We start from the raw sequence: 21,736 nt of genomic DNA, 5'->3' as shown, positions 1-21,736 counted from the left end.
ATTACCTTTTATTTATTTGGAAATGCATATTCAATGTCAACATTGAAAGAAATGTTTGTATATCTAGCAAAATATCAAAGACATTTGGCACACTAGAAGGTGCAAAATTAAGATCAATTGTTAGGAGATTAATCTGTTAATCTGTGAGTTCTAAGGTAGATACAAGACAAATTGTGTTTTGATATGGCATATTTTTGATTAGTTGATTTTAATTTACATAAAGAAATTAGCTTTCCATATTTTGGTTTGCTGCAAGATTATATTTGGGCTCCATTATTTCTTGAACAATTAAACAGTTAAAAAAACAAGCTAAATTTGAAAAGTGAAAAAGTGTTGATGTTTTAAAGCTATATCTAGCAAAATATCAAATACATTTGGTCATTAGAATGTGCAAAATTAAGCCCAATTGTTAGTAGATAAATCTGTTAATTTGTGAGTTCTAAGGTAGATACGATTTTGATATGGCATATTTTTGATTAGTTGATTTTAATTTACATATGCAACGTAGCTTTTTCTATATTTTGTTTTGCTGCAATATTATATTTGGGCCCCATTATTTCTTCAACAATTAAACACTTAAAAAAACAAGCTAAATTTGAAAAGTGAAAAAGTGTTGATATTTTAAAGTATCTCTAATCTTGATGTAAATGTGGCTACGGATGGAAGATCTATGAAAACTGCTTTCTAAACTAGCTGTTGCCAGATGATAGAAAAATAACAAATTTAAGTTAAACTTCTGGTGATATTTAGCAAATCATTAAGCATGATTATTTGTGATGCTTATGCAAAACAGGAATAAACATATAAATAACTTTTGTCTAGTTTAATTACTTTATTGGGTAAGTTTTAGATAGTGAAAAGTTTTACATGTCCACTCCATCAGATATAGTGTAGATGATTTCTATAGGGAACCTTCGATAGCTCAGCTGGTAGAGCGGAGGACTGTAGAGGAGTTTGGTACAGCAATCCTTAGGTCGCTGGTTCAATTCCGGCTCGAAGGAAACAATTTTTTTTGATTATCTTAGATTGCCATTTATGTAATTTTACACATTCTAAACCATGCAAACCATGCAAAACATAAACCCTTCTCCTAATTATGTTAAAATAAACACTTTAACACATGTGAGGTAGTTGTGGCCGAGTGGTTAAGGCGATGGACTAGAAATCCATTGGGGTCTCCCCGCGTAGGTTCAAATCCTGCCGACTACGTGCAGATTGATGTTTTCTTTTTCTTCAAATCTTGCAGCTAGTGATGCTAAGAGTGAGAACAGGCATTAGTGCATCAAAATATTTGGGATGCCAGTCTGTTCTCTTTTTTTATCTTTCACACATTTTCTTCCATTCATTGAGCCTAAGCCCAGTCACTCTTAGCAGCCACACTGATTACCTTTTATTTATTTGGAAATGCATATTCAATGTCAACATTGAAAGAAATGTTTGTATATCTAGCAAAATATCAAAGACATTTGGCACACTAGAAGGTGCAAAATTAAGATCAATTGTTAGGAGATTAATCTGTTAATCTGTGAGTTCTAAGGTAGATACAAGACAAATTGTGTTTTGATATGGCATATTTTTGATTAGTTGATTTTAATTTACATAAAGAAATTAGCTTTCCATATTTTGGTTTGCTGCAAGATTATATTTGGGCTCCATTATTTCTTGAACAATTAAACAGTTAAAAAAACAAGCTAAATTTGAAAAGTGAAAAAGTGTTGATGTTTTAAAGCTATATCTAGCAAAATATCAAATACATTTGGTCATTAGAATGTGCAAAATTAAGCCCAATTGTTAGTAGATAAATCTGTTAATTTGTGAGTTCTAAGGTAGATACGATTTTGATATGGCATATTTTTGAATAGTTGATTTTAATTTACATATGCAACGTAGCTTTTTCTATATTTTGTTTTGCTGCAATATTATATTTGGGCCCCATTATTTCTTCAACAATTAAACACTTAAAAAAACAAGCTAAATTTGAAAAGTGAAAAAGTGTTGATATTTTAAAGTATCTCTAATCTTGATGTAAATGTGGCTACAGATGGAAGATCTATGAAAACTGCTTTCTAAACTAGCTGTTGCCAGATGATAGAAAAATAACAAATTTAAATTAAACTTCTGGTGATATTCAGCAAATCATTAAGCATGATTATTTGTGATGCTTATGCAAAACAGGAATAAACATATAAATAACTTTTGTCTAGTTTAATTACTTTATTGGGTAAGTTTTAGATAGTGAAAAGTTTTACATGTCCACTCCATCAGATATAGTGTAGATGATTTCTATAGGGAACCTTCGATAGCTCAGCTGGTAGAGCGGAGGACTGTAGAGGTGTTTGGTACTGCAATCCTTAGGTCGCTGGTTCAATTCCGGCTCGAAGGAAACAATTTTTTTTGATTATCTTAGATGGCCATTTATGTAATTTTACACATTCTAAACCATGCAAACCATGCAAAACATAAACCCTTCTCCTAATTATGTTAAAATAAACACTTTAACACATGTGAGGTAGTTGTGGCCGAGTGGTTAAGGCGATGGACTAGAAATCCATTGGGGTCTCCCCGCGTAGGTTCAAATCCTGCCGACTACGTGCAGATTGATGTTTTCTTCTTCTTCAAATCTTGCAGCTAGTGATGCTAAGAGTGAGAACAGGCATTAGTGCATCAAAATATTTGGGATGCCAGTCTGTTCTCTTTTTTATCTTTCACACATTTTCTTCCATTCATTGAGCCTAAGCCCAGTCACTCTTAGCAGCCACACTGATTACCTTTTATTTATTTGGAAATGCATATTCAATGTCAACATTGAAAGAAATGTTTGTATATCTAGCAAAATATCAAAGACATTTGGCACACTAGAAGGTGCAAAATTAAGATCAATTGTTAGGAGATTAATCTGTTAATCTGTGAGTTCTAAGGTAGATACAAGACAAATTGTGTTTTGATATGGCATATTTTTGATTAGTTGATTTTAATTTACATAAAGAAATTAGCTTTCCATATTTTGGTTTGCTGCAAGATTATATTTGGGCTCCATTATTTCTTGAACAATTAAACAGTTAAAAAAACAAGCTAAATTTGAAAAGTGAAAAAGTGTTGATGTTTTAAAGCTATATCTAGCAAAATATCAAATACATTTGGTCATTAGAATGTGCAAAATTAAGCCCAATTGTTAGTAGATAAATCTGTTAATTTGTGAGTTCTAAGGTAGATACAATTTTGATATGGCATATTTTTGATTAGTTGATTTTAATTTTCATATGCAACGTAGCTTTTTCTATATTTTGTTTTGCTGCAATATTATATTTGGGCCCCATTATTTCTTCAACAATTAAACACTTAAAAAAACAAGCTAAATTTGAAAAGTGAAAAAGTGTTGATATTTTAAAGTATCTCTAATCTTGATGTAAATGTGGCTACGGATGGAAGATCTATGAAAACTGCTTTCTAAACTAGCTGTTGCCAGATGATAGAAAAATAACAAATTTAAGTTAAACTTCTGGTGATATTTAGCAAATCATTAAGCATGATTATTTGTGATGCTTATGCAAAACAGGAATAAACATATAAATAACTTTTGTCTAGTTTAATTACTTTATTGGGTAAGTTTTAGATAGTGAAAAGTTTTACATGTCCACTCCATCAGATATAGTGTAAATGATTTCTATAGGGAAGCTGGTAGAGCGGAGCACTGTAGAGGAGTTTGGTACAGCAATCCTTAGGTCGCTGGTTCAATTCTGGCTCGAAGGGAACAATTTTTTTTTATTATCTTAGATGGCCATTTATGTAATTTTACACATTCTAAACCATGCAAACCATGCAAAACATAAACCCTTCTCCTAATTATGTTAAAATAAACACTTTAACACATGTGAGGTAGTTGTGGCCGAGTGGTTAAGGCGATGGACTAGAAATCCATTGGGGTCTCCCCGCGTAGGTTCAAATCGTGCCGACTATGTGCAGATTGATGTTTTCTTTTTCTTCAAATCTTGCAGCTAGTGATGCTAAGAGTGAGAACAGGCATTAGTGCATCAAAATATTTGGGATGCCAGTCTGTTCTCTTTTTTATCTTTCACACATTTTCTTCCATTCATTGAGCCTAAGCCCAGTCACTCTTAGCAGCCACACTGATTACCTTTTATTTATTTGGAAATGCATATTCAATGTCAACATTGAAAGAAATGTTTGTATATCTAGCAAAATATCAAAGACATTTGGCACACTAGAAGGTGCAAAATTAAGATCAATTGTTAGGAGATTAATCTGTTAATCTGTGAGTTCTAAGGTAGATACAAGACAAATTGTGTTTTGATATGGCATATTTTTGATTAGTTGATTTTAATTTACATAAAGAAATTAGCTTTCCATATTTTGGTTTGCTGCAAGATTATATTTGGGCTCCATTATTTCTTGAACAATTAAACAGTTAAAAAAACAAGCTAAATTTGAAAAGTGAAAAAGTGTTGATGTTTTAAAGCTATATCTAGCAAAATATCAAATACATTTGGTCATTAGAATGTGCAAAATTAAGCCCAATTGTTAGTAGATAAATCTGTTAATTTGTGAGTTCTAAGGTAGATACGATTTTGATATGGCATATTTTTGATTAGTTGATTTTAATTTACATATGCAACGTAGCTTTTTCTATATTTTGTTTTGCTGCAATATTATATTTGGGCCCCATTATTTCTTCAACAATTAAACACTTAAAAAAACAAGCTAAATTTGAAAAGTGAAAAAGTGTTGATATTTTAAAGTATCTCTAATCTTGATGTAAATGTGGCTACGGATGGAAGATCTATGAAAACTGCTTTCTAAACTAGCTGTTGCCAGATGATAGAAAAATAACAAATTTAAGTTAAACTTCTGGTGATATTTAGCAAATCATTAAGCATGATTATTTGTGATGCTTATGCAAAACAGGAATAAACATATAAATAACTTTTGTCTAGTTTAATTACTTTATTGGGTAAGTTTTAGATAGTGAAAAGTTTTACATGTCCACTCCATCAGATATAGTGTAAATGATTTCTATAGGGAAGCTGGTAGAGCGGAGCACTGTAGAGGAGTTTGGTACAGCAATCCTTAGGTCACTGGTTCAATTCTGGCTCGAAGGGAACAATTTTTTTTTATTATCTTAGATGGCCATTTATGTAATTTTACACATTCTAAACCATGCAAACCATGCAAAACATAAACCCTTCTCCTAATTATGTTAAAATAAACACTTTAACACATGTGAGGTAGTTGTGGCCGAGTGGTTAAGGCGATGGACTAGAAATCCATTGGGGTCTCCCCGCGTAGGTTCAAATCGTGCTGACTATGTGCAGATTGATGTTTTCTTTTTCTTCAAATCTTGCAGCTAGTGATGCTAAGAGTGAGAACAGGCATTAGTGCATCAAAATATTTGGGATGCCAGTCTGTTCTCTTTTTTATCTTTCACACATTTTCTTCCATTCATTGAGCCTAAGCCCAGTCACTCTTAGCAGCCACACTGATTACCTTTTATTTATTTGGAAATGCATATTCAATGTCAACATTGAAAGAAATGTTTGTATATCTAGCAAAATATCAAAGACATTTGGCACACTAGAAGGTGCAAAATTAAGATCAATTGTTAGGAGATTAATCTGTTAATCTGTGAGTTCTAAGGTAGATACAAGACAAATTGTGTTTTGATATGGCATATTTTTGATTAGTTGATTTTAATTTACATAAAGAAATTAGCTTTCCATATTTTGGTTTGCTGCAAGATTATATTTGGGCTCCATTATTTCTTGAACAATTAAACAGTTAAAAAAACAAGCTAAATTTGAAAAGTGAAAAAGTGTTGATGTTTTAAAGCTATATCTAGCAAAATATCAAATACATTTGGTCATTAGAATGTGCAAAATTAAGCCCAATTGTTAGTAGATAAATCTGTTAATTTGTGAGTTCTAAGGTAGATACGATTTTGATATGGCATATTTTTGATTAGTTGATTTTAATTTACATATGCAACGTAGCTTTTTCTATATTTTGTTTTGCTGCAATATTATATTTGGGCCCCATTATTTCTTCAACAATTAAACACTTAAAAAAACAAGCTAAATTTGAAAAGTGAAAAAGTGTTGATATTTTAAAGTATCTCTAATCTTGATGTAAATGTGGCTACAGATGGAAGATCTATGAAAACTGCTTTCTAAACTATATGTTGCCAGATGATAGAAAAATAACAAATTTAAGTTAAACTTCTGGTGATATTCAGCAAATCATTAAGCATGATTATTTGTGATGCTTATGCAAAACAGGAATAAACATATAAATAACTTTTGTCTAGTTTAATTACTTTATTGGGTAAGTTTTAGATAGTGAAAAGTTTTACATGTCCACTCCATCAGATATAGTGTAGATGATTTCTATATGGAACCTTCGATAGCTCTGCTGGTAGAGCGGAGGACTGTAGAGGTGTTTGGTACTGCAATCCTTAGGTCACTGGTTCAATTCCGGCTCGAAGGAAACAATTTTTTTTTTATTATCTTAGATGGCCATTTATGTAATTTTACACATTCTAAACCATGCAAACCATGCAAAACATAAACCCTTCTCCTAATTATGTTAAAATAAACACTTTAACACATGTGAGGTAGTTGTGGCCGAGTGGTTAAGGCGATGGACTAGAAATCCATTGGGGTCTCCCCGTGTAGGTTCAAATCCTGCCGACTACATGCAGATTGATGTTTTCTTTTTCTTCAAATCTTGCAGCTAGTGATGCTAAGAGTGAGAACAGGCATTAGTGCATCAAAATATTTGGGATGCCAGTCTGTTCTCTTTTTTATCTTTCACACATTTTCTTCCATTCATTGAGCCTAAGCCCAGTCACTCTTAGCAGCCACACTGATTACCTTTTATTTATTTGGAAATGCATATTCAATGTCAACATTGAAAGAAATGTTTGTATATCTAGCAAAATATCAAAGACATTTGGCACACTAGAAGGTGCAAAATTAAGATCAATTGTTAGGAGATTAATCTGTTAATCTGTGAGTTCTAAGGTAGATACAAGACAAATTGTGTTTTGATATGGCATATTTTTGATTAGTTGATTTTAATTTACATAAAGAAATTAGCTTTCCATATTTTGGTTTGCTGCAAGATTATATTTGGGCTCCATTATTTCTTGAACAATTAAACAGTTAAAAAAACAAGCTAAATTTGAAAAGTGAAAAAGTGTTGATGTTTTAAAGCTATATCTAGCAAAATATCAAATACATTTGGTCATTAGAATGTGCAAAATTAAGCCCAATTGTTAGTAGATAAATCTGTTAATTTGTGAGTTCTAAGGTAGATACGATTTTGATATGGCATATTTTTGATTAGTTGATTTTAATTTACATATGCAACATAGCTTTTTCTATATTTTGCTTTGCTGCAATATTATATTTGGGCCCCATTATTTCTTCAACAATTAAACACTTAAAAAAACAAGCTAAATTTGAAAAGTGAAAAAGTGTTGATATTTTAAAGTATCTCTAATCTTGATGTAAATGTGGCTACAGATGGAAGATCTATGAAAACTGCTTTCTAAACTAGCTGTTGCCAGATGATAGAAAAATAACAAATTTAAGTTAAACTTCTGGTGATATTTAGCAAATCATTAAGCATGATTATTTGTGATGCTTATGCAAAACAGGAATAAACATATAAATAACTTTTGTCTAGTTTAATTACTTTATTGGGTAAGTTTTAGATAGTGAAAAGTTTTACATGTCCACTCCATCAGATATAGTGTAGATGATTTCTATAGGGAACCTTCGATAGCTCAGCTGGTAGAGCGGAGGACTGTAGAGGAGTTTGGTACAGCAATCCTTAGGTCGCTGGTTCAATTCCGGCTCGAAGGAAAAAACATTTTTTTTTATTATCTTAGATGGCCATTTATGTAATTTTACACATTCTAAACCATGCAAACCATGCAAAACATAAACCCTTCTCCTAATTATGTTAAAATAAACACTTTAACACATGTGAGGTAGTTGTGGCCGAGTGGTTAAAGCGATGGACTAGAAATCCATTGGGGTCTCCCCGCGTAGGTTCAAATCCTGCCGACTACGTGCAGATTGATGTTTTCTTTTTCTTCAAATTTTACCAAATCTTGCAGCTAGTGATGCTAAGAGTGAGAACAGGCATTAGTGCATCAAAATATTTGGGATGCCAGTCTGTTCTCTTTTTTATCTTTCACACATTTTCTTCCATTCATTGAGCCTAAGCCCAGTCACTCTTAGCAGCCACACTGATTACCTTTTATTTATTTGGAAATGCATATTCAATGTCAACATTGAAAGAAATGTTTGTATATCTAGCAAAATATCAAAGACATTTGGCACACTAGAAGGTGCAAAATTAAGATCAATTGTTAGGAGATTAATCTGTTAATCTGTGAGTTCTAAGGTAGATACAAGACAAATTGTGTTTTGATATGGCATATTTTTGATTAGTTGATTTTAATTTACATAAAGAAATTAGCTTTCCATATTTTGGTTTGCTGCAAGATTATATTTGGGCTCCATTATTTCTTGAACAATTAAACAGTTAAAAAAACAAGCTAAATTTGAAAAGTGAAAAAGTGTTGATGTTTTAAAGCTATATCTAGCAAAATATCAAATACATTTGGTCATTAGAATGTGCAAAATTAAGCCCAATTGTTAGTAGATAAATCTGTTAATTTGTGAGTTCTAAGGTAGATACGATTTTGATATGGCATATTTTTGATTAGTTGATTTTAATTTACATATGCAACGTAGCTTTTTCTATATTTTGTTTTGCTGCAATATTATATTTGGGCCCCATTATTTCTTCAACAATTAAACACTTAAAAAAACAAGCTAAATTTGAAAAGTGAAAAAGTGTTGATATTTTAAAGTATCTCTAATCTTGATGTAAATGTGGCTACAGATGGAAGATCTATGAAAACTGCTTTCTAAACTAGCTGTTGCCAGATGATAGAAAAATAACAAATTTAAGTTAAACTTCTGGTGATATTTAGCAAATCATTAAGCATGATTATTTGTGATGCTTATGCAAAACAGGAATAAACATATAAATAACTTTTGTCTAGTTTAATTACTTTATTGGGTAAGTTTTAGATAGTGAAAAGTTTTACATGTCCACTCCATCAGATATAGTGTAGATGATTTCTATAGGGAACCTTCGATAGCTCAGCTGGTAGAGTGGAGGACTGTAGAGGAGTTTGGTACAGCAATCCTTAGGTCGCTGATTCAATTCCGGCTCGAAGGAAACAATTTTTTTTTATTATCTTAGATGGCCATTTATGTAATTTTACACATTCTAAACCATGCAAACCATGCAAAACATAAACCCTTCTCCTAATTATGTTAAAATAAACACTTTAACACATGTGAGGTAGTTGTGGCCGAGTGGTTAAAGCGATGGACTAGAAATCCATTGGGGTCTCCCCGCGTAGGTTCAAATCCTGCCGACTACGTGCAGATTGATGTTTTCTTTTTCTTCAAATTTTACCAAATCTTGCAGCTAGTGATGCTAAGAGTGAGAACAGGCATTAGTGCATCAAAATATTTGGGATGCCAGTCTGTTCTCTTTTTTATCTTTCACACATTTTCTTCCATTCATTGAGCCTAAGCCCAGTCACTCTTAGCAGCCACACTGATTACCTTTTATTTATTTGGAAATGCATATTCAATGTCAACATTGAAAGAAATGTTTGTATATCTAGCAAAATATCAAAGACATTTGGCACACTAGAAGGTGCAAAATTAAGATCAATTGTTAGGAGATTAATCTGTTAATCTGTGAGTTCTAAGGTAGATACAAGACAAATTGTGTTTTGATATGGCATATTTTTGATTAGTTGATTTTAATTTACATAAAGAAATTAGCTTTCCATATTTTGGTTTGCTGCAAGATTATATTTGGGCTCCATTATTTCTTGAACAATTAAACAGTTAAAAAAACAAGCTAAATTTGAAAAGTCAAAAAGTGTTGATGTTTTAAAGCTATATCTAGCAAAATATCAAATACATTTGGTCATTAGAATGTGCAAAATTAAGCCCAATTGTTAGTAGATAAATCTGTTAATTTGTGAGTTCTAAGGTAGATACGATTTTGATATGGCATATTTTTGATTAGTTGATTTTAATTTACATATGCAACATAGCTTTTTCTATATTTTGCTTTGCTGCAATATTATATTTGGGCCCCATTATTTCTTCAACAATTAAACACTTAAAAAAACAAGCTAAATTTGAAAAGTGAAAAAGTGTTGATATTTTAAAGTATCTCTAATCTTGATGTAAATGTGGCTACAGATGGAAGATCTATGAAAACTGCTTTCTAAACTAGCTGTTGCCAGATGATAGAAAAATAACAAATTTAAGTTAAACTTCTGGTGATATTTAGCAAATCATTAAGCATGATTATTTGTGATGCTTATGCAAAACAGGAATAAACATATAAATAACTTTTGTCTAGTTTAATTACTTTATTGGGTAAGTTTTAGATAGTGAAAAGTTTTACATGTCCACTCCATCAGATATAGTGTAGATGATTTCTATAGGGAACCTTCGATAGCTCAGCTGGTAGAGCGGAGGACTGTAGAGGAGTTTGGTACAGCAATCCTTAGGTCGCTGGTTCAATTCCGGCTCGAAGGAAAAAAATTTTTTTTTTATTATCTTAGATGGCCATTTATGTAATTTTACACATTCTAAACCATGCAAACCATGCAAAACATAAACCCTTCTCCTAATTATGTTAAAATAAACACTTTAACACATGTGAGGTAGTTGTGGCCGAGTGGTTAAGGCGATGGACTAGAAATCCATTGGGGTCTCCCCGCGTAGGTTCAAATCCTGCCAACTACGTGCAGATTGATGTTTTCTTTTTCTTCAAATTTTACCAAATCTTGCAGCTAGTGATGCTAAGAGTGAGAACAGGCATTAGTGCATCAAAATATTTGGGATGCCGGTCTGTTCTCTTTTTTATCTTTCACACATTTTCTTCCATTCATTGAGCCTAAGCCCAGTCACTCTTAGCAGCCACACTGATTACCTTTTATTTATTTGGAAATGCATATTCAATGTCAACATTGAAAGAAATGTTTGTATATCTAGCAAAATATCAAAGACATTTGGCACACTAGAAGGTGCAAAATTAAGATCAATTGTTAGGAGATTAATCTGTTAATCTGTGAGTTCTAAGGTAGATACAAGACAAATTGTGTTTTGATATGGCATATTTTTGATTAGTTGATTTTAATTTACATAAAGAAATTAGCTTTCCATATTTTGGTTTGCTGCAAGATTATATTTGGGCTCCATTATTTCTTGAACAATTAAACAGTTAAAAAAACAAGCTAAATTTGAAAAGTGAAAAAGTGTTGATGTTTTAAAGCTATATCTAGCAAAATATCAAATACATTTGGTCATTAGAATGTGCAAAATTAAGCCCAATTGTTAGTAGATAAATCTGTTAATTTGTGAGTTCTAAGGTAGATACGATTTTGATATGGCATATTTTTGATTAGTTGATTTTAATTTACATATGCAACATAGCTTTTTCTATATTTTGCTTTGCTGCAATATTATATTTGGGCCCCATTATTTCTTCAACAATTAAACACTTAAAAAAACAAGCTAAATTTGAAAAGTGAAAAAGTGTTGATATTTTAAAGTATCTCTAATCTTGATGTAAATGTGGCTACAGATGGAAGATCTATGAAAACTGCTTTCTAAACTAGCTGTTGCCAGATGATAGAAAAATAACAAATTTAAGTTAAACTTCTGGTGATATTTAGCAAATCATTAAGCATGATTATTTGTGATGCTTATGCAAAACAGGAATAAACATATAAATAACTTTTGTCTAGTTTAATTACTTTATTGGGTAAGTTTTAGATAGTGAAAAGTTTTACATGTCCACTCCATCAGATATAGTGTAGATGATTTCTATAGGGAACCTTCGATAGCTCAGCTGGTAGAGTGGAGGACTGTAGAGGAGTTTGGTACAGCAATCCTTAGGTCGCTGATTCAATTCCGGCTCAAAGGAAACAATTTTTTTTTATTATCTTAGATGGCCATTTATGTAATTTTACACATTCTAAACCATGCAAACCATGCAAAACCATGTGAGGTAGTTGTGGCCGAGTGGTTAAGGCGTTGGACTAGAAATCCATTGGGGTCTCCCTGCGTAGGTTCAAATCCTGCCAACTACGTGCAGATTGATGTTTTCTTTTTCTTCAAATTTTACCAAATCTTGCAGCTAGTGATGCTAAGAGTGAGAACAGGCATTAGTGCATCAAAATATTTGGGATGCCAGTCTGTTCTCTTTTTTATCTTTCACACATTTTCTTCCATTCATTGAGACTAAGCCCAGTCACTCTTAGCAGCCACACTGATTACCTTTTATTTATTTGGAAATGCATATTCAATGTCAACATTGAAAGAAATGTTTGTATATCTAGCAAAATATCAAAGACATTTGGCACACTAGAAGGTGCAAAATTAAGATCAATTGTTAGGAGATTAATCTGTTAATCTGTGAGTTCTAAGGTAGATACAAGACAAATTGTGTTTTGATATGGCATATTTTTGATTAGTTGATTTTAATTTACATAAAGAAATTAGCTTTCCATATTTTGGTTTGCTGCAAGATTATATTTGGGCTCCATTATTTCTTGAACAATTAAACAGTTAAAAAAACAAGCTAAATTTGAAAAGTGAAAAAGTGTTGATGTTTTAAAGCTATATCTAGCAAAATATCAAATACATTTGGTCAATAGAATGTGCAAAATTAAGCCCAATTGTTAGTAGATAAATCTGTTAATTTGTGAGTTCTAAGGTAGATACGATTTTGATATGGCATATTTTTGATTAGTTAATTTTAATTTACATATGCAACGTAGCTTTTTCTATATTTTGTTTTGCTGCAATATTATATTTGGGCCCCATTATTTCTTCAACAATTAAACACTTAAAAAAACAAGCTAAATTTGAAAAGTGAAAAAGTGTTGATATTTTAAAGTATCTCTAATCTTGATGTAAATGTGGCTACAGATGGAAGATCTATGAAAACTGCTTTCTAAACTAGCTGTTGCCAGATGATAGAAAAATAACAAATTTAAGTTAAACTTCTGGTGATATTTAGCAAATCATTAAGCATGATTATTTGTGATGCTTATGCAAAACAGGAATAAACATATAAATAACTTTTGTCTAGTTTAATTACTTTATTGGGTAAGTTTTAGATAGTGAAAAGTTTTACATGTCCACTCCATCAGATATAGTGTAGATGATTTCTATAGGGAACCTTCGATAGCTCAGCTGGTAGAGTGGAGGACTGTAGAGGAGTTTGGTACAGCAATCCTTAGGTCGCTGATTCAATTCCGGCTCAAAGGAAACAATTTTTTTTTATTATCTTAGATGGCCATTTATGTAATTTTACACATTCTAAACCATGCAAACCATGCAAAACCATGTGAGGTAGTTGTGGCCGAGTGGTTAAGGCGTTGGACTAGAAATCCATTGGGGTCTCCCCGCGTAGGTTCAAATCCTGCCAACTACGTGCAGATTGATGTTTTCTTTTTCTTCAAATTTTACCAAATCTTGCAGCTAGTGATGCTAAGAGTGAGAACAGGCATTAGTGCATCAAAATATTTGGGATGCCAGTCTGTTCTCTTTTTTATCTTTCACACATTTTCTTCCATTCATTGAGACTAAGCCCAGTCACTCTTAGCAGCCACACTGATTACCTTTTATTTATTTGGAAATGCATATTCAATGTCAACATTGAAAGAAATGTTTGTATATCTAGCAAAATATCAAAGACATTTGGCACACTAGAAGGTGCAAAATTAAGATCAATTGTTAGGAGATTAATCTGTTAATCTGTGAGTTCTAAGGTAGATACAAGACAAATTGTGTTTTGATATGGCATATTTTTGATTAGTTGATTTTAATTTACATAAAGAAATTAGCTTTCCATATTTTGGTTTGCTGCAAGATTATATTTGGGCTCCATTATTTCTTGAACAATTAAACAGTTAAAAAAACAAGCTAAATTTGAAAAGTGAAAAAGTGTTGATGTTTTAAAGCTATATCTAGCAAAATATCAAATACATTTGGTCAATAGAATGTGCAAAATTAAGCCCAATTGTTAGTAGATAAATCTGTTAATTTGTGAGTTCTAAGGTAGATACGATTTTGATATGGCATATTTTTGATTAGTTGATTTTAATTTACATATGCAACGTAGCTTTTTCTATATTTTGTTTTGCTGCAATATTATATTTGGGCCCCATTATTTCTTCAACAATTAAACACTTAAAAAAACAAGCTAAATTTGAAAAGTGAAAAGTGTTGATATTTTAAAGTATCTCTAATCTTGATGTAAATGTGGCTACAGATGGAAGATCTATGAAAACTGCTTTCTAAACTAGCTGTTGCCAGATGATAGAAAAATAACAAATTTAAGTTAAACTTCTGGTGATATTTAGCAAATCATTAAGCATGATTATTTGTGATGCTTATGCAAAACAGGAATAAACATATAAATAACTTTTGTCTAGTTTAATTACTTTATTGGGTATGTTTTAGATAGTGAAAAGTTTTACATGTCCACTCCATCAGATATAGTGTAGATGATTTCTATAGGGAACCTTCGATAGCTCAGCTGGTAGAGCGGAGGACTGTAGAGGAGTTTGGTACAGCAATCCTTAGGTCGCTGGTTCAATTCCGGCTCAAAGGAAACAATTTTTTTTTATTATCTTAGATGGCCATTTATGTAATTTTACACATTCTAAACCATGCAAACCATGCAAAACATAAACCCTTCTCCTAATTATGTTAAAATAAACACTTTAACACATGTGAGGTAGTTGTGGCCGAGTGGTTAAGGCGATGGACTAGAAATCCATTGGGGTCTCCCCGCGTAGGTTCAAATCCTGCCGACTACGTGCAGATTGATGTTTTCTTTTTCTTCAAATCTTGCAGCTAGTGATGCTAAGAGTGAGAACAGGCATTAGTGCATCAAAATATTTGGGATGCCAGTCTGTTCTCTTTTTTATCTTTCACACATTTTCTTCCATTCATTGAGCCTAAGCCCAGTCACTCTTAGCAGCCACACTGATTACCTTTTATTTATTTGGAAATGCATATTCAATGTCAACATTGAAAGAAATGTTTGTATATCTAGCAAAATATCAAAGACATTTGGCACACTAGAAGGTGCAAAATTAAGATCAATTGTTAGGAGATTAATCTGTTAATCTGTGAGTTCTAAGGTAGATACAAGACAAATTGTGTTTTGATATGGCATATTTTTGATTAGTTGATTTTAATTTACATAAAGAAATTAGCTTTCCATATTTTGGTTTGCTGCAAGATTATATTTGGGCTCCATTATTTCTTGAACAATTAAACAGTTAAAAAAACAAGCTAAATTTGAAAAGTGAAAAAGTGTTGATGTTTTAAAGCTATATCTAGCAAAATATCAAATACATTTGGTCATTAGAATGTGCAAAATTAAGCCCAATTGTTAGTAGATAAATCTGTTAATTTGTGAGTTCTAAGGTAGATACGATTTTGATATGGCATATTTTTGATTAGTTGATTTTAATTTACATATGCAACGTAGCTTTTTCTATATTTTGTTTTGCTGCAATATTATATTTGGGCCCCATTATTTCTTCAACAATTAAACACTTAAAAAAACAAGCTAAATTTGAAAAGTGAAAAAGTGTTGATATTTTAAAGTATCTCTAATCTTGATGTAAATGTGGCTACAGATGGAAGATCTATGAAAACTGCTTTCTAAACTAGCTGTTGCCAGATGATAGAAAAATAACAAATTTAAGTTAAACTTCTGGTGATATTTAGCAAATCAGTAAGCATGATTATTTGTGATGCTTATGCAAAACAGGAATAAACATATAAATAACTTTTGTCTAGTTTAATTACTTTATTGGGTAAGTTTTAGATAGTGAAAAGTTTTACATGTCCACTCCATCAGATATAGTGTAGATGATTTCTATAGGGAACCTTCGATAGCTCAGCTGGTAGAGCGGAGGACTGTAGAGGAGTTTGGTACAGCAATCCTTAGGTCGCTGGTTCAATTCAATCTCGAAGGAAACAATTTTTTTTTATTATCTTAGATGGCCATTTATGTAATTTTACACATTCTAAACCATGCAAACCATGCAAAACATAAACCCTTCTCCTAATTATGTTAAAATAAACACTTTAACACATGTGAGGTAGTTGTGGCCGAGTGGTTAAGGCGATGGACTAGAAATCCATTGGGGTCTCCCCGCGTAGGTTCAAATCCTGCCGACTACGTGCGGATTGATGTTTTCTTTTTCTTCAAATTTTACCAAATCTTGCAGCTAGTGATGCTAAGAGTGAGAACAGGCATTAGTGCATCAAAATATTTGGGATGCCAGTCTGTTCTCTTTTTTATCTTTCACACATTTTCTTCCATTCATTGAGCCTAAGCCCAGTCACTCTTAGCAGCCACACTGATTACCTTTTATTTATTTGGAAATGCATATTCAATGTCAACATTGAAAGAAATGTTTGTATATCTAGCAAAATATCAAAGACATTTGGCACACTAGAAGGTGCAAAATTAAGATCAATTGTTAGGAGATTAATCTGTTAATCTGTGAGTTCTAAGGTAGATACAAGACAAATTGTGTTTTGATATGGCATATTTTTGATTAGTTGATTTTAATTTACATAAAGAAATTAGCTTTCCATATTTTGGTTTGCTGCAAGATTATATTTGGGCTCCATTATTTCTTGAACAATTAAACAGTTAAAAAAACAAGCTAAATTTGAAAAGTGAAAAAGTGTTGATGTTTTAAAGCTATATCTAGCAAAATATCAAATACATTTGGTCATTAGAATGTGCAAAATTAAGCCCAATTGTTAGTAGATAAATCTGTTAATTTGTGAGTTCTAAGGTAGATACGATTTTGATATGGCATATTTTTGATTAGTTGATTTTAATTTACATATGCAACGTAGCTTTTTCTATATTTTGTTTTGCTGCAATATTATATTTGGGCCCCATTATTTCTTCAACAATTAAACACTTAAAAAAACAAGCTAAATTTGAAAAGTGAAAAAGTGTTGATATTTTAAAGTATCTCTAATCTTGATGTAAATGTGGCTACAGATGGAAGATCTATGAAAACTGCTTTCTAAACTAGCTGTTGCCAGATGATTGAAAAATAACAAATTTAAGTTAAACTTCTGGTGATATTTAGCAAATCATTAAGCATGATTATTTGTGATGCTTATGCAAAACAGGAATAAACATATAAATAACTGTTGTCTAGTTTAATTACTTTATTGGGTAAGTTTTAGATAGTGAAAAGTTTTACATGTCCACTCCATCAGATATAGTGTAGATAATTTCTATAGGGAACCTTCGATAGCTCAGCTGGTAGAGCAGAGGACTGTAGAGGAGTTTGGTACAGCAATCCTTAGGTCGCTGGTTCAATTCCGGCTCGAAGGAAACAATTTTTTTTATTATCTTAGATGGCCATTTATGTAATTTTACACATTCTAAACCATGCAAACCATGCAAAACATAAACCCTTCTCCTAATTATGTTAAAATAAACACTTTAACACATGTGAGGTAGTTGTGGCCGAGTGGTTAAGGCGATGGACTAGAAATCCATTGGGGTCTCCCCGCGTAGGTTCAAATCCTGCCGACTACGTGCAGATTGATGTTTTCTTTTTCTTCAAATTTTACCAAATCTTGCAGCTAGTGATGCTAAGAGTGAGAACAGGCATTAGTGCATCAAAATATTTGGGATGCCAGTCTGTTCTCTTTTTTATCTTTCACACATTTTCTTCCATTCATTGAGCCTAAGCCCAGTCACTCTTAGCAGCCACACTGATTACCTTTTATTTATTTGGAAATGCATATTCAATGTCAACATTGAAAGAAATGTTTGTATATCTAGCAAAATATCAAAGACATTTGGCACACTAGAAGGTGCAAAATTAAGATCAATTGTTAGGAGATTAATCTGTTAATCTGTGAGTTCTAAGGTAGATACAAGACAAATTGTGTTTTGATATGGCATATTTTTGATTAGTTGATTTTAATTTACATAAAGAAATTAGCTTTCCATATTTTGGTTTGCTGCAAGATTATATTTGGGCTCCATTATTTCTTGAACAATTAAACAGTTAAAAAAACAAGCTAAATTTGAAAAGTGAAAAAGTGTTGATGTTTTAAAGCTATATCTAGCAAAATATCAAATACATTTGGTCATTAGAATGTGCAAAATTAAGCCCAATTGTTAGTAGATAAATCTGTTAATTTGTGAGTTCTAAGGTAGATACGATTTTGATATGGCATATTTTTGATTAGTTGATTTTAATTTACATATGCAACATAGCTTTTTCTATATTTTGCTTTGCTGCAATATTATATTTGGGCCCCATTATTTCTTCAACAATTAAACACTTAAAAAAACAAGCTAAATTTGAAAAGTGAAAAAGTGTTGATATTTTAAAGTATCTCTAATCTTGATGTAAATGTGGCTACAGATGGAAGATCTATGAAAACTGCTTTCTAAACTAGCTGTTGCCAGATGATAGAAAAATAACAAATTTAAGTTAAACTTCTGGTGATATTTAGCAAATCATTAAGCATGATTATTTGTGATGCTTATGCAAAACAGGAATAAACATATAAATAACTTTTGTCTAGTTTAATTACTTTATTGGGTAAGTTTTAGATAGTGAAAAGTTTTACATGTCCACTCCATCAGATATAGTGTAGATGATTTCTATAGGGAACCTTCGATAGCTCAGCTGGTAGAGTGGAGGACTGTAGAGGAGTTTGGTACAGCAATCCTTAGGTCGCTGATTCAATTCCGGCTCAAAGGAAACAATTTTTTTTTATTATCTTAGATGGCCATTTATGTAATTTTGGGGTCTCCCCGCGTAGGTTCAAATCCTGCCAACTACGTGCAGATTGATGTTTTCTTTTTCTTCAAATTTTACCAAATCTTGCAGCTAGTGATGCTAAGAGTGAGAACAGGCATTAGTGCATCAAAATATTTGGGATGCCAGTCTGTTCTCTTTTTTATCTTTCACACATTTTCTTCCATTCATTGAGCCTAAGCCCAGTCACTCTTAGCAGCCACACTGATTACCTTTTATTTATTTGGAAATGCATATTCAATGTCAACATTGAAAGAAATGTTTGTATATCTAGCAAAATATCAAAGACATTTGGCACACTAGAAGGTGCAAAATTAAGATCAATTGTTAGGAGATTAATCTGTTAATCTGTGAGTTCTAAGGTAGATACAAGACAAATTGTGTTTTGATATGGCATATTTTTGATTAGTTGATTTTAATTTACATAAAGAAATTAGCTTTCCATATTTTGGTTTGCTGCAAGATTATATTTGGGCTCCATTATTTCTTGAACAATTAAACAGTTAAAAAAACAAGCTAAATTTGAAAAGTGAAAAAGTGTTGATGTTTTAAAGCTATATCTAGCAAAATATCAAATACATTTGGTCAATAGAATGTGCAAAATTAAGCCCAATTGTTAGTAGATAAATCTGTTAATTTGTGAGTTCTAAGGTAGATACGATTTTGATATGGCATATTTTTGATTAGTTGATTTTAATTTACATATGCAACGTAGCTTTTTCTATATTTTGTTTTGCTGCAATATTATATTTGGGCCCCATTATTTCTTCAACAATTAAACACTTAAAAAAACAAGCTAAATTTGAAAAGTGAAAAAGTGTTGATATTTTAAAGTATCTCTAATCTTGATGTAAATGTGGCTACAGATGGAAGATCTATGAAAACTGCTTTCTAAACTAGCTGTTGCCAGATGATAGAAAAATAACAAATTTAAGTTAAACTTCTGGTGATATTTAGCAAATCAGTAAGCATGATTATTTGTGATGCTTATGCAAAACAGGAATAAACATATAAATAACTTTTGTCTAGTTTAATTACTTTATTGGGTAAGTTTTAGATAGTGAAAAGTTTTACATGTCCACTCCATCAGATATAGTGTAGATGATTTCTATAGGGAACCTTCGATAGCTCAGCTGGTAGAGCGGAGGACTGTAGAGGAGTTTGGTACAGCAATCCTTAGGTCACTGGTTCAATTCCAGCTCAAAGGAAACAATTTTTTTTTATTATCTTAGATGGCCATTTATGTAATTTTACACATTCTAAACCATGCAAACCATGCAAAACATAAACCCTTCTCCTAATTATGTTAAAATAAACACTTTAACACATGTGAGGTAGTTGTGGCCGAGTGGTTAAGGCGATGGACTAGAAATCCATTGGGGTCTCCCCGCGTAGGTTCAAATCCTGCCGACTACGTGCGGATTGATGTTTTCTTTTTCTTCAAATTTTACCAAATCTTGCAGCTAGTGATGCTAAGAGTGAGAACAGGCATTAGTGCATCAAAATATTTGGGATGCCAGTCTGTTCTCTTTTTTATCTTTCACACATTTTCTTCCATTCATTGAGCCTAAGCCCAGTCACTCTTAGCATCCACACTGATTACCTTTTATTTATTTGGAAATGCATATTCAATGTCAACATTGAAAGAAATGTTTGTATATCTAGCAAAATATCAAAGACATTTGGCACACTAGAAGGTGCAAAATTAAGATCAATTGTTAGGAGATTAATCTGTTAATCTGTGAGTTCTAAGGTAGATACAAGACAAATTGTGTTTTGATATGGCATATTTTTGATTAGTTGATTTTAATTTACATAAAGAAATTAGCTTTCCATATTTTGGTTTGCTGCAAGATTATATTTGGGCTCCATTATTTCTTGAACAATTAAACAGTTAAAAAAACAAGCTAAATTTGAAAAGTGAAAAAGTGTTGATGTTTTAAAGCTATATCTAGCAAAATATCAAATACATTTGGTCATTAGAATGTGCAAAATTAAGCCCAATTGTTAGTAGATAAATCTGTTAATTTGTGAGTTCTAAGGTAGATACGATTTTGATATGGCATATTTTTGATTAGTTGATTTTAATTTACATATGCAACGTAGCTTTTTCTATATTTTGTTTTGCTGCAATATTATATTTGGGCCCCATTATTTCTTCAACAATTAAACACTTAAAAAAACAAGCTAAATTTGAAAAGTGAAAAAGTGTTGATATTTTAAAGTATCTCTAATCTTGATGTAAATGTGGCTACAGATGGAAGATCTATGAAAACTGCTTTCTAAACTAGCTGTTGCCAGATGATAGAAAAATAACAAATTTAAGTTAAACTTCTGGTGATATTTAGCAAATCAGTAAGCATGATTATTTGTGATGCTTATGCAAAACAGGAATAAACATATAAATAACTTTTGTCTAGTTTAATTACTTTATTGGGTAAGTTTTAGATAGTGAAAAGTTTTACATGTCCACTCCATCAGATATAGTGTAGATGATTTCTATAGGGAACCTTCGATAGCTCAGCTGGTAGAGCAGAGGACTGTAGAGGAGTTTGGTACAGCAATCCTTAGGTCGCTGGTTCAATTCCGGCTCGAAGGAAACAATTTTTTTTTATTATCTTAGATGGCCATTTATGTAATTTTACACATTCTAAACCATGCAAACCATGCAAAACATAAACCCTTCTCCTAATTATGTTAAAATAAACACTTTAACACATGTGAGGTAGTTGTGGCCGAGTGGTTAAGGCGATGGACTAGAAA

The 21,736-nt window shown here is 31.8% G+C and overlaps 29 non-coding genes across 29 annotated transcripts in view; all 29 read left to right on the top strand.

Moving 5' to 3' along the window:
- Positions 1–911: 911 nt before the first annotated feature.
- Positions 912–1,001, top strand: TRNAY-GUA (transfer RNA tyrosine (anticodon GUA)). Its single transcript is given in 2 exon segments — positions 912–948; positions 966–1,001. It is a non-coding gene; the product is annotated as a tRNA-Tyr (tRNA).
- A 126-nt stretch (positions 1,002–1,127) lies between these two features.
- Positions 1,128–1,209, top strand: TRNAS-AGA (transfer RNA serine (anticodon AGA)). Its single transcript has one exon. It is a non-coding gene; the product is annotated as a tRNA-Ser (tRNA).
- Positions 1,210–2,293: 1,084 nt separating this feature from the next.
- Positions 2,294–2,383, top strand: TRNAY-GUA (transfer RNA tyrosine (anticodon GUA)). Its single transcript is given in 2 exon segments — positions 2,294–2,330; positions 2,348–2,383. It is a non-coding gene; the product is annotated as a tRNA-Tyr (tRNA).
- A 126-nt stretch (positions 2,384–2,509) lies between these two features.
- TRNAS-AGA (transfer RNA serine (anticodon AGA)) lies at positions 2,510–2,591 on the top strand. The gene has a single exon. It is a non-coding gene; the product is annotated as a tRNA-Ser (tRNA).
- A 1,285-nt stretch (positions 2,592–3,876) lies between these two features.
- Positions 3,877–3,958, top strand: TRNAS-AGA (transfer RNA serine (anticodon AGA)). The gene has a single exon. It is a non-coding gene; the product is annotated as a tRNA-Ser (tRNA).
- Positions 3,959–5,243: 1,285 nt separating this feature from the next.
- TRNAS-AGA (transfer RNA serine (anticodon AGA)) lies at positions 5,244–5,325 on the top strand. The gene has a single exon. It is a non-coding gene; the product is annotated as a tRNA-Ser (tRNA).
- A 1,083-nt stretch (positions 5,326–6,408) lies between these two features.
- TRNAY-GUA (transfer RNA tyrosine (anticodon GUA)) lies at positions 6,409–6,498 on the top strand. The gene is given in 2 exon segments: positions 6,409–6,445; positions 6,463–6,498. It is a non-coding gene; the product is annotated as a tRNA-Tyr (tRNA).
- A 127-nt stretch (positions 6,499–6,625) lies between these two features.
- TRNAS-AGA (transfer RNA serine (anticodon AGA)) lies at positions 6,626–6,707 on the top strand. The gene has a single exon. It is a non-coding gene; the product is annotated as a tRNA-Ser (tRNA).
- Positions 6,708–7,790: 1,083 nt separating this feature from the next.
- TRNAY-GUA (transfer RNA tyrosine (anticodon GUA)) lies at positions 7,791–7,880 on the top strand. The gene is given in 2 exon segments: positions 7,791–7,827; positions 7,845–7,880. It is a non-coding gene; the product is annotated as a tRNA-Tyr (tRNA).
- Positions 7,881–8,008: 128 nt separating this feature from the next.
- Positions 8,009–8,090, top strand: TRNAS-AGA (transfer RNA serine (anticodon AGA)). Its single transcript has one exon. It is a non-coding gene; the product is annotated as a tRNA-Ser (tRNA).
- A 1,093-nt stretch (positions 8,091–9,183) lies between these two features.
- TRNAY-GUA (transfer RNA tyrosine (anticodon GUA)) lies at positions 9,184–9,273 on the top strand. The gene is given in 2 exon segments: positions 9,184–9,220; positions 9,238–9,273. It is a non-coding gene; the product is annotated as a tRNA-Tyr (tRNA).
- A 126-nt stretch (positions 9,274–9,399) lies between these two features.
- Positions 9,400–9,481, top strand: TRNAS-AGA (transfer RNA serine (anticodon AGA)). The gene has a single exon. It is a non-coding gene; the product is annotated as a tRNA-Ser (tRNA).
- Positions 9,482–10,574: 1,093 nt separating this feature from the next.
- On the top strand, positions 10,575–10,664 carry TRNAY-GUA (transfer RNA tyrosine (anticodon GUA)). Its single transcript is given in 2 exon segments — positions 10,575–10,611; positions 10,629–10,664. It is a non-coding gene; the product is annotated as a tRNA-Tyr (tRNA).
- Positions 10,665–10,792: 128 nt separating this feature from the next.
- TRNAS-AGA (transfer RNA serine (anticodon AGA)) lies at positions 10,793–10,874 on the top strand. Its single transcript has one exon. It is a non-coding gene; the product is annotated as a tRNA-Ser (tRNA).
- Positions 10,875–11,967: 1,093 nt separating this feature from the next.
- TRNAY-GUA (transfer RNA tyrosine (anticodon GUA)) lies at positions 11,968–12,057 on the top strand. The gene is given in 2 exon segments: positions 11,968–12,004; positions 12,022–12,057. It is a non-coding gene; the product is annotated as a tRNA-Tyr (tRNA).
- Positions 12,058–12,141: 84 nt separating this feature from the next.
- Positions 12,142–12,223, top strand: TRNAS-AGA (transfer RNA serine (anticodon AGA)). The gene has a single exon. It is a non-coding gene; the product is annotated as a tRNA-Ser (tRNA).
- A 1,093-nt stretch (positions 12,224–13,316) lies between these two features.
- TRNAY-GUA (transfer RNA tyrosine (anticodon GUA)) lies at positions 13,317–13,406 on the top strand. The gene is given in 2 exon segments: positions 13,317–13,353; positions 13,371–13,406. It is a non-coding gene; the product is annotated as a tRNA-Tyr (tRNA).
- An 84-nt stretch (positions 13,407–13,490) lies between these two features.
- TRNAS-AGA (transfer RNA serine (anticodon AGA)) lies at positions 13,491–13,572 on the top strand. Its single transcript has one exon. It is a non-coding gene; the product is annotated as a tRNA-Ser (tRNA).
- A 1,092-nt stretch (positions 13,573–14,664) lies between these two features.
- Positions 14,665–14,754, top strand: TRNAY-GUA (transfer RNA tyrosine (anticodon GUA)). The gene is given in 2 exon segments: positions 14,665–14,701; positions 14,719–14,754. It is a non-coding gene; the product is annotated as a tRNA-Tyr (tRNA).
- A 126-nt stretch (positions 14,755–14,880) lies between these two features.
- Positions 14,881–14,962, top strand: TRNAS-AGA (transfer RNA serine (anticodon AGA)). The gene has a single exon. It is a non-coding gene; the product is annotated as a tRNA-Ser (tRNA).
- A 1,083-nt stretch (positions 14,963–16,045) lies between these two features.
- Positions 16,046–16,135, top strand: TRNAY-GUA (transfer RNA tyrosine (anticodon GUA)). The gene is given in 2 exon segments: positions 16,046–16,082; positions 16,100–16,135. It is a non-coding gene; the product is annotated as a tRNA-Tyr (tRNA).
- A 126-nt stretch (positions 16,136–16,261) lies between these two features.
- TRNAS-AGA (transfer RNA serine (anticodon AGA)) lies at positions 16,262–16,343 on the top strand. Its single transcript has one exon. It is a non-coding gene; the product is annotated as a tRNA-Ser (tRNA).
- A 1,093-nt stretch (positions 16,344–17,436) lies between these two features.
- On the top strand, positions 17,437–17,526 carry TRNAY-GUA (transfer RNA tyrosine (anticodon GUA)). The gene is given in 2 exon segments: positions 17,437–17,473; positions 17,491–17,526. It is a non-coding gene; the product is annotated as a tRNA-Tyr (tRNA).
- Positions 17,527–17,651: 125 nt separating this feature from the next.
- Positions 17,652–17,733, top strand: TRNAS-AGA (transfer RNA serine (anticodon AGA)). The gene has a single exon. It is a non-coding gene; the product is annotated as a tRNA-Ser (tRNA).
- A 1,093-nt stretch (positions 17,734–18,826) lies between these two features.
- On the top strand, positions 18,827–18,916 carry TRNAY-GUA (transfer RNA tyrosine (anticodon GUA)). Its single transcript is given in 2 exon segments — positions 18,827–18,863; positions 18,881–18,916. It is a non-coding gene; the product is annotated as a tRNA-Tyr (tRNA).
- A 1,175-nt stretch (positions 18,917–20,091) lies between these two features.
- On the top strand, positions 20,092–20,181 carry TRNAY-GUA (transfer RNA tyrosine (anticodon GUA)). Its single transcript is given in 2 exon segments — positions 20,092–20,128; positions 20,146–20,181. It is a non-coding gene; the product is annotated as a tRNA-Tyr (tRNA).
- A 126-nt stretch (positions 20,182–20,307) lies between these two features.
- TRNAS-AGA (transfer RNA serine (anticodon AGA)) lies at positions 20,308–20,389 on the top strand. Its single transcript has one exon. It is a non-coding gene; the product is annotated as a tRNA-Ser (tRNA).
- Positions 20,390–21,482: 1,093 nt separating this feature from the next.
- TRNAY-GUA (transfer RNA tyrosine (anticodon GUA)) lies at positions 21,483–21,572 on the top strand. The gene is given in 2 exon segments: positions 21,483–21,519; positions 21,537–21,572. It is a non-coding gene; the product is annotated as a tRNA-Tyr (tRNA).
- A 126-nt stretch (positions 21,573–21,698) lies between these two features.
- TRNAS-AGA (transfer RNA serine (anticodon AGA)) overlaps positions 21,699–21,736 on the top strand; it is an 82-nt gene continuing 44 nt past the window's right edge. The window contains exon 1 of the tRNA in view: positions 21,699–21,736. This exon is cut by the window's right edge and continues 44 nt beyond it. This is a non-coding gene — a tRNA (tRNA-Ser).

Source organism: Taudactylus pleione, unplaced genomic scaffold, assembly GCF_031769625.1.
Source record: "Taudactylus pleione unplaced genomic scaffold, aTauple2 ptg000050l, whole genome shotgun sequence".
Classification (NCBI taxonomy): Eukaryota; Metazoa; Chordata; class Amphibia; order Anura; family Myobatrachidae; genus Taudactylus; species Taudactylus pleione.
This window is presented reverse-complemented; position numbering and strand designations above follow the sequence as displayed.